The following is a 10,021-nucleotide window of genomic DNA, read 5'->3' on the forward strand; positions in this document are numbered from 1 at the left end:
ACTCATTTTTATACCCTTACTTAGGTTTAAGATTAAAAACTGAAGGCTGAAAACTGGCGGTGACTCGCTGACAAGCTTACTAGTTAGTTAGCACTTAGCGCAGTTGTTTGCTCATGCGCAGTGACCTAAGTGTCAGACAAAATTCAGATGTCATCTGACTGGCTGCCCTGTATATCAATCAAAAGACAGGATGGATGATAGGCTGACGTCAATTTTTTTTAATGTCACGCAATCTACCAATACTACCTTTGCGATCGACGTATTGAGCACCCCTGGGCTAGAGTATATTATTCGCTGAATTAATTATGAATTAACTCGACTTGTTAAAATTTAGGATTTATTTTACCTTGAAGTAGGGCACCACACCAAAATAAGACAGGGTGTTTATTAAACTTTGGTGAAGGTTTAATACCTGTTAGTTATTTAACGTAATTGATGGTTTAAATTTTATCAGTCTCGTCTCGAACACGTTAGTTCGTACCACAGCCTTATCAGTGACCATCAAGTTCTGCACAGAAGGGAAGATTCTCACAACGACGTGAAGTTATAAACATTTATTTGACTACCTAGCAAGGAGAATACAGGATAGTGCAACACTGAATAGATGAGTGAAAAAGGGTTAAATGTGGATATAAAAAGTTTAAGACCAGAGTGATTCAGACCTACAACGCTGCTTTATAATATTACTGACGGACCTAAACTGGCTCTAATTAGCCTGTCAACAGAACCCGGATTAGAATTTAATTATCACCAACGTTTTCAGGAGTTGTATTAAAAGGCCAACCTTACTTCACCATTGATATAACAGTCTTACAGTACCGATGCAGGTTCCGTAGGTCAGAGTCCCGGTGTTTGGTGGACCTGAGTTCTGGTCTGTAGATTGGGTCAGCTGCGCAGTTGGATCGGTGGGGCTTGTCTGCTCCCGTCCCGGCTTGGATTCAGCTCTTCAGGTGACTGCAGCTCTGCACGTGGCTTGTCTCTGGCTGTTGTTTGTTGGTTGACAAATAGGTTCTGACCGGTTCTGTGGACTGGTGTCGCGAGTTTGATGCAATTTGCCGGCCGGACAAAAAGGTAAAGACAGCACAGGGGGTTTTAATATACTTATAAAAGATAGAAAACGTATAAAGTTTTGCGATAAAAATAGATTAATAAACGAAAATACTTTAGTAAGAATGCAAAATATAAAGTAACGTCTCTTGCGAGTTTTTGGATAACAAAGTTGAACAAAAGAAACAAAACAAAAACAAAAACGCAGCAAGCAGAAGGGGGGAGAAGAGGGGCAGAGAAGAGAGAGTAAGTTGAAGAGAAGATGAAGTAAAGAATGAAGAGAGGGAAGATGAAGAGGGGAAGAGAGTGAGACACCTCCGTCTGTCTTCCTTTATCTCCCCGGAGGAGTGAGAAGGGGGGCTCTTTGCCTAACCCAACCCTCTGGTTCTGAGCGAATTAACTGCTTTATATTCCAGAATTCTAACAGGGAAGATTAAACTATCTCTGGTTGATTTTCCGTTATTAATCTTTCTGATATCCAATTTAACCAAAATCTTTGGGCAGGCAGTTTTAACAGATAACCCTACTGAGTGAAGGGAAGTATTATTAAAACACAGAATATTTCAGGAATTAGACAGAGACTTTGCACTTCTGAAACCACATAAACATAATCACAACAAGATACAAATAATGCATATACTGTTACACATTTGCAAGAATGTCTTTGAACAGCCAGTCGCAATGAAACATCGAACTTTAACTGTTTTTCAAACTTTCAAACAAAGTCCTGTTCCTTCACTGAACGTCCATCTGTCTCCAGAACAGAGACGGACCCTCCAGTTCAAATTGGGGTCAGATTTGATTTAGGATAAAAGGTCCTCCGTCCTGAAGTTCTGGGTTTTAATTACCCTAGGAGGGTTTGAGGTTGTAAAACACATCTTATCTCATATTGAAACAAGTATAAAAATGTCTTATCTCCCACTCCCTTACTGTGACGCTGAGCAGAAAAACAGACACAAAGGACTCACAAAAGAGCACTTCCCATCGGGGTTCCTACATCGGTTGCACCTACAATCTAAATAATCAATAGCTGTTTGAACCAATTCAATTCAATCCAATTTTATTTATAGTGCCAAATCATAACAAAAGTTATCTCAGGACACTTTACAGAGAAGGTAAAGACCACACTCTATGGCTTATTTATAATTTACATAGACCCACCAATTCCCCCAAAGAGTACGGTGGCAACGAAAACCTTCCCTATAACAGGCAGGAACGTCGGACAGGCCCAGCTCTTTGGAGGACGGATATCTGTCTTGACCGGTTGGGGAGAAAGAAAGGGAGATAGAAAGAGAGAAAAGATGGACAGATGGAGAGAGACAAGGACAGACACAAAGTTATAAATCATGGTCAGAAATGTGTATATTTTGTGTTGAGATGAACACTGTAATTGGGTCATCTATAGAAGTTCTGTGAAGGTTTGTTGATTTGTCATCTATAAACGTTAAAGAAAAAAAATTGAGGCAGGGTGCCCCTCACAAAAATATGGGGAAATTTTGTGAGAGCCCTGTGTGCAAAATGGATGCTGTCAGCCACGCTGGAAATTATCGTTTTAATGGTTTTGCCCACAGTGCTGCATCATATATAAGGCCAAGAAATTCATGGGCACCAATATTTGGCTCTTAAAATGTTAATTTTCCAAAATCTTCATAGAGTTTTAATATTAGGCTCAAATGAAAGCTCTGCTCATACTGAGTTCAGTTATGGACAGTAAAATTACAAGTAGGCTACGCAGAAGTAAGCCTGTGAATGTTCTCATTCGTCCAGGTCATCGTTATCCTCAAAGCAATTTCAGTCAAAAGCAACTGGACTGGTTGTTTGTCTAGGAAGACGTTTCACCTCTCATCCAAGAGGCTTCATCAGTTTGTGTACGCATCTGACCAGGCTGGGACTGGTCCAACTAACTGGTGTGAGATCCAGGTATTTAACCTCTCACAAGGCCGTTGATGTCACTGAAACCTTTTGTGCTCCAAGTGCCAACGCCCGTTGTTAGAGTGGCAGTCGTTGGTGGGAAGTTGGTTTCGACTTCGTTAGTGCTCTGAACGACAGTCGTTGGGGTCACAGGAGGCCATTTGTGAACAGTTGTTCTTTGAGGTTATATTGTTGAATCTCCTGGGAAGGGATGAAAGGGCAGCATTGTAAATTGAAGATAAGTTATGTCTCAGCCCTCCTCCTCTGTTTAGCGATGGTTTCTCTACTTTTACATAGATGGCTTCTTTTACTCCTCTTTCAAACCATCTGTCCTCTCTGTCCAAGATTTGGACATTGTTGTCATCAAATGAGTGGGCTTTATCCTTGAGGTGTAAGTGGACAGCGGAGTGTTGGGCCATGCATTTATGCAGTGGTTGTTTTGTTTCTCCAATGTAAAGATCTTTGCATTCCTTGTTGCATTGGACAGCATAAACCAGATTGCTTTTGTGGGTGTGTGGTGTTCTGTCCTTGGGATGTACTAGTCTCTGTCTGAGTGTGTTACTGGGTTTGAAATACACAGGGATGCAGTGTTTGTTGAAGATCCTCCTGAGTTTCTCTGATACCCCAGCCACGGGATGACTGTCGTTCAGACTCAATAGAGCACTAACGAAGTTGAAACCAACTTCCCACCAACGACTGCCACTCTAACGACGGGCGTTGGCACTTGGAGCACAAAAGGTTTCAGTGACATCATCTGCCTTGTGAGAGGTTAAATACCTGGATCTCACACCAGTTAGTTGGACCAGTCCCAGCCTGGTCAGATGCGTACGAACTGATGAAGCCTCTTGGATGAGAGGTGAAACGTCTTCCTAGACAAACAACCAGTCCAGTTGCTTTTGACTGAAATTGTTTTGAGGATAACGATGACCTGGACGAATAAGAACATTCACAGGCTTATTGCACAAGAATTTGGGTCGGCAACCCTTAAAATGGTGTGGGAACATGAAAGGTTGGCTTGGAAAATTACAGATTACAGAAACCACCTACCGTTCAGTCTGAGATGCAAACAACAAAGGCTTACACCAACTAGCCAATGCCGGAATTCCACTTTGAGAGGGCATAGAGTGGAGAAAATTATAGAAAAGGCTCAAAACCAACTCCTCGGTGAGCAAATAAGACAGGTCAATTTCCCCATTGAAGGACTTAAAGAGAAAGCGGACCTCTCACTACAGAAACTGACATCAATCCTACCTGTTTCTATCATGGAAAGAGTTGTGGATTTCACCCAGAAAGCCCAACTATCTCAGCACAACAAGAGCAAAGGAAGACAAACAAAGAAATTTCACAATCTGCAATCCCGGGATATTGGCAAAAACACAGAAATACTCACTTGGAGGCAAAAAACTGACACACCAGCACAGAAAGAAACACAAAACAGATGGGTTAAGAATTTGTCGGACAGAGATCTTACCCACCCAGAGAAGGAGGTCTTAGCCAAGGGCTTGCCATGACACCAAAAGAGGTACCCGTTGTGGAGTTGATTATGGCTACAGAATCGTCTATAAAGAAAAACAACCTTAATGGAACTGAGGCTGAACAGCTGAGGTTGAAAGTGTCAGCAGCGTTGTAGTTGGACCAGTCCCTGCCTGGTCAGATGCGTACACGAACTGATGAAGCCTCTTGGATGAGAGGTGAAACATCTTCCTAGACAAACAACCAGTCCAGTTGCTTTTGACTGAAATTGCTTTGAGGACTACGCAGAAGTAATTTCAAAGGTAAAAAAGATCAAGGTTTGTTGTTTGCTAATGTTATTAGTCACCGGAACTGTGTTGATAAATTGATCCCTTCATTCCATTATGATCTGGAAAATAATTTAACACTTCTCAATAGCATAAAATATCTATAACACATCCAAGTTACGTGTAAATACGCTCTCCCTCTAATGTTTATGTTTCCAAGGTTTCATGTCACTGGGAAATTCATTGGTGCATTAAGACACTTTGTTTGAGTTAAATTCTCAACATTATTCACTAGTCCAAAGATAATTTAAATTATTATGAATGTATGGTAGCTAAGAGATAATGTTATATGCACAAATTAGTGTTAGCTAATCCAGCTGCTTGTTATGGAAAAAAAGCATAACATAGCAACATATCGCAGTAGTTTAATCTAGCATCTACATCATAACCAGCAGTTCTGACAGGTAACTAGCTAGCTAGGAACATGATTTGGTCATTCCTGCTAGGCAAGGCAAGGCAAGGCAAGTTTATTTGTATAGCACTTTTCATACACAAGGCAGACTCAAAGTTCTTCACAGCACAACATGTCATGATTTAAAATGCATTACAGAAAGACAAAGAGAATAAAAACATAGACAATAATAAAAACATTGTGGACGTTAAAAGTGCAAAGGTTTAGCAGAAAGCTAAGGTGAACATAAAAGTTTTCAGTCTAGTTTTAAAAGTGGTCAGAGTGGGTGAAAGTCGTACATCTTCAGGAAGTTTATTCCAGCTGTTTGTTGCATAATGACTGAAAGATGCCTTCCCTTGATTCAGAGGATCTTAGTGATCTAGAAGGCTTATGTAGTGGGAGCATATCAGTGATATACTTCGGCCCTAGACCATGTAGTGATTTATATGTGAGCAGGAGGATTTTGAAATCAATTCTCTGACATACAGGAAGCCAGTGTAATGATTTAAGAACGGGTGTAATGTGCTCACATTTTTTGGTCTTTGTCAGAACTCTAGCAGCAGCGTTCTGAACAAGCTGTAGGTGCCTGACAGTGTTTTTGGGAAGACCTGCAAGGAGACCATTACAGTAGTCTAGCCTACTGGTAATAAAGGCAGTGACAAGTCTTGAGCTGACATGAGCCCTCTAAGTCTTGTTACATTTTTGAGGTGATAGTAGGCCGATTTTGTTACTGATTTGATGTGACTGTCGAAATGTAAATCAGAATCCATAATAACCTTTATCCTCATTTAGATGAAGGAAATTTTGGCACATCCAGTGTTTGACTTCCTCAATGCACTGGCACAGAAGATCTATGGGGCGATAGTCATTTGGTGATAGCGTTACATCGATTTGGGTGTCATCGGCATAGCAATGGTGGTCAGTGTTATTATTTTGCATGATTTGTCCTAGTGGGAGCATATAGATGTTAAATAAAGTCGGCCCCAAGATTGAACCTTGGGTACTCCACATGTTACGTTGGTTTGTTCAGATACAAAGTCGCCAATGGAAACAAAATAGTTCCTACCTTGATATGACTTGAACCAGTTTAAGACTGTGCCTGAGAGCCCCACCCAGTTTTCCAACCTGTCCAAAAGTATTGAGTGGTCGACAGTGTCAAATGCAGCACTGAGGTCCAATTGCATTAATACTGAAGTTTTGCCAGAGTCTGTGTTAAGACGGATGTCATTTATTACTAAGGGCCGTCTCGGTGCTATGAAAAGGTCGAAATCCTGACTGGAGGTTGATGTGGCAGCCAGTAAAAGCCAAGAAGTGATTTAGTTGTTGGAGTACAACTTTCTCAATTATTTTACTTATGAATGGTAGATATGAAATTGGTCTGTAGCTGTTGATAATAGAGGCATCTAGGCTCCGCTTTTTTAGAAGAGGTTTAATGACTGCAGTTTTGAAGGCCTTTGGGAAATTGTCCGATTGTATAGAGTTATTAACTATTTGCAATACGTCTGTTGATAGGAAGTCAAAAACATTCTTAAAGAAGTTGGTAGGTAAAGCATCAAGACAGCAGTTGGATGGCTTTAGATCTGTCACTGTTTCCACTAGAGTTTTAGAGTCTATGGCATTAAAGCTTGCCATCATTGCTGTGTTATTTTGGCCTAAACGGGGTGGTGATCCAACTTTTTTGTTTGAAATATTGATGGCACGTCTGATGCCTTCAATTTTATCAGTATAAAAGAATGCAAACTCATTGCATTTCTGTGTGGAATGGAGTTCGGCTGGTATTTGTGTCGGGGGGTTGGTCAGTCTGTCAACAGTTATGATATTGGAGAAGAATGTTTCTCTAGCACTTTTTAAGAGTAAATTGTAGGCCTGGAGGCTCTCTTTATAGATGTCATGGTGAATATGAAGTTTTGTATTTCGCCAGATTGTTCAGCCTTCCTGCACTCTCTTCTCTGGGCTGTTACAACAGCAGCTTTTCTCCAGGGTGCCTTTTGCTTACCAGAAATCATTTTCACTGTAACAGGTGCAATGACATCTATGATATTCACAATTTTGGAATTAAAGTTGTTTACAAGATCATCAGCATGGCTTGGGTTTAGAAGTGGTAGCGAGGAGATGGCATTTTTAAAGAGTACATTAGCATGTACATTGATGTAGCGCTTTTTGACATTCTTTGATTCTGTTTGTGTCTCCAGAATTAAAGAAATATTAAAGAAAACAAAGAAGTGATCAGACAATGAAAGATCAGTCACAAGAACATCAGAAACATTGAGACCTTTTGTGATAATCAGGTCCAGGGTGTGTCCTTTACAATGAGTAGCCTCTTTCACATGTTGAGACAGTTCAAATGTATCTAAAATAGTAAAAAGTTCCTTTGCACCCTTGTCATTCAAATCATCAATATGAAAATTAAAGCCACCAATTATAACTAGGCACTGAAATATGTTTTTAAATATAGCAGCAACCCCTCCCCCCCTTTTTCCCAGATCTACATACATCAATAAAGTTATAGTTGGGGGGTGCTGTCTCAATCAGAATGCTTGCACTGTTATATTGCTCCAGCCATGTTTCAGTTAAAAACATAAAATCAAGTTTGGAAGTGGTAATAAAATCATTGACTAAAAAGGATTTGTTATTCAGAGACCTAACATTGAGCAGACCAATCCTGATGGTGTTATTGACAGGCTTTGATGTTGACTTTGATTTGGAGAGAATAGGAATGAGATTGTTTAGGTTAGCAGGGTGTCTAAGTTTCCCAATGTTCACTCTCTTGGTAGTCACAACGGGAATGTAGAAGGTGCCAAGCTTTGACGTAGGCAGCCTTGGGCCCAGCTGACAATGTGGTCTACTGCTGAACCCTTTTCTGTATCAGTAATATTCAGGACTGCTGTCAGGGCGGGGCAGGGGTGGCCATGAGGGAGAGGAGGAGTGAGCAGCGTCAGAGCTGGAACGAACTACTGAAGGTGGACGTTGAGGGCGTGGAGGGGGTTGACGTGAGAGGGGCGAAGTAGGGCTGAGGGTTTGTGAAGCACGCCTTCATGGAGGGTGCCACTTAGATGACGCTGAGGGGGGATCGCTGAGGTCGGTCAAGTGGGGTTTAAATTGGAGTAGGGCGGGGAGTGGGTGGGGGTAGCTCCCGGAACTCCAAGGGAGAGAAGGGGGGAGAAAGGCATACTTGAGGAAGGGAGAAGGATGGAGACCTGGATGGAGGCTTGGGGTGTGTGGGGGAGGGATCTTCACGCGCATAAGGGGGCGGTAGAGGGGAATGGACACCTCTCCTCTTTGCTCTGGTGTCTCTCATGGTAAGCGCTCTCCTTTTGCAATGGCGGTCCTCCTTCGACGTTCATGATAAGCTGTGTTGTGTCTTCCTTTTTCATTAGTTCCTCTTGTCTCTTGTCCTTGGCAGTGATGATAGATGGATGACATAGGAAGTAAGACATGTTGGTCATGAAAAGCTTTGCTCCCAGCTTATTTCGACAAAGTCCGTCTGCCTTAAAAAGATGCCTGTGGTCACAGAAAAAGTTAAAATTGTCAATAAAATGCATTGAACGAGCAAGAAAAGCGCTGGAGAGCAACTTATTCAGCGAGTAAAGTCGACTGAATCTCTCAGCTCCTCTCCTGATCGGGGGTAGAGGACCACTGACAAAGACCTCAGCATTCACAGCGCTGACTGTTACAAAGAGTTTATTGAAGTGTTCTCTCAGCTCCCTAGATTGTTGTTTTTCAATTTCATTAAAACCAATGTGCAGAATGATATTTTTCACATTTGGGTGTGCAGCCACAATTTCCAGGATTCTTTTGTTCAAGCCGGACACCGTATCCTTCGGAAAGCAGAGTACTTTGGTGTTATTATTGCTTTTCATATCTTTTACAGAAAAGTCACCGACAATCAGATTTTCAGGCCCTCTTGTTAGCTTTCCCTGTGGTTTTAAGGTAGCATGTCTTACCCTGCTGCATGGTGATGGTGGGTTATTCAGGCAATCAGAGGGGGATCCATTGTCCGGCAACAGTGGAGCAAACCTGTTTTTTAGTTGAACACTTGCTTGCTGGGGAGGTTTCTTGGTACTTTTCCTCTTCTCAGTTGTCCGCTGCTGTGTCCTACGTGGCAGTGGAGTTGATGAAGCGCTATGCCTGGATGGAGATGGTAGCGCAGGCCAACCGGTCAGATCAGAGGTGCTGGGTCCTCTTAGTTATCCTTTCCACCTTGTCACAGGGAGGTGGTCTTCTCTTTGGCTTTGCACCAAGTGTGTTCCAGGGAGGATTATTGCTGGTATATTTATTACCCTGTACAGGGAGCTCCCGTTTCCTCGTAGCTTCATCATTGCTAGTTAGCCGGGTTCTGGCTGCCCCTGTCCACTGTTTTCAGTCAGTGCTAGAGTGGTGTTGTTTCCACAATATCCATTCACTTCTATATATACTTTTAACCGATTCATTTTTGTTTCCAACAGTAAAATCTTCTGTAGTAGTTTGTGGTAATCTTACGTAGCACTGTAGCACAGGCTCAGGCTTATCATGAATGCTAGGCCTCCCTGCCTAGCGTTGAGGAAGTCGTAAAAATATTGAAAAATGCCTCTGTTATCTAAAAGAAATATAATCCCACTGGTTTTGTAAGTATCCAGTAGCTGTTGCTCTTTGCTTCTTATTGAGGAGAAGCAAATAGTAGCAGATAGTAGCAAAAAATGCAAGCAAAAGGGAGAGCAAGCATGAAGTCTACTGTCCCACTCTAAGGGGGCACTTACACTGTCCTTCTGTACCGGGCCAAAACTGTTTTTTCAGCTAAAGCCTAGTACGTTTAAGCAGTGTGAGTGCACCCGTTCCGCGCATAACTGCGGACAGCGGGCCGTCCACAGCACGCTTGAAAGAGGTGGGCTTTTGT

The sequence above is a fragment of the Echiichthys vipera genome (assembly GCF_963691815.1).
Source record: "Echiichthys vipera genome assembly, chromosome: X".
NCBI lineage: Eukaryota > Metazoa > Chordata > Actinopteri > Perciformes > Trachinidae > Echiichthys > Echiichthys vipera.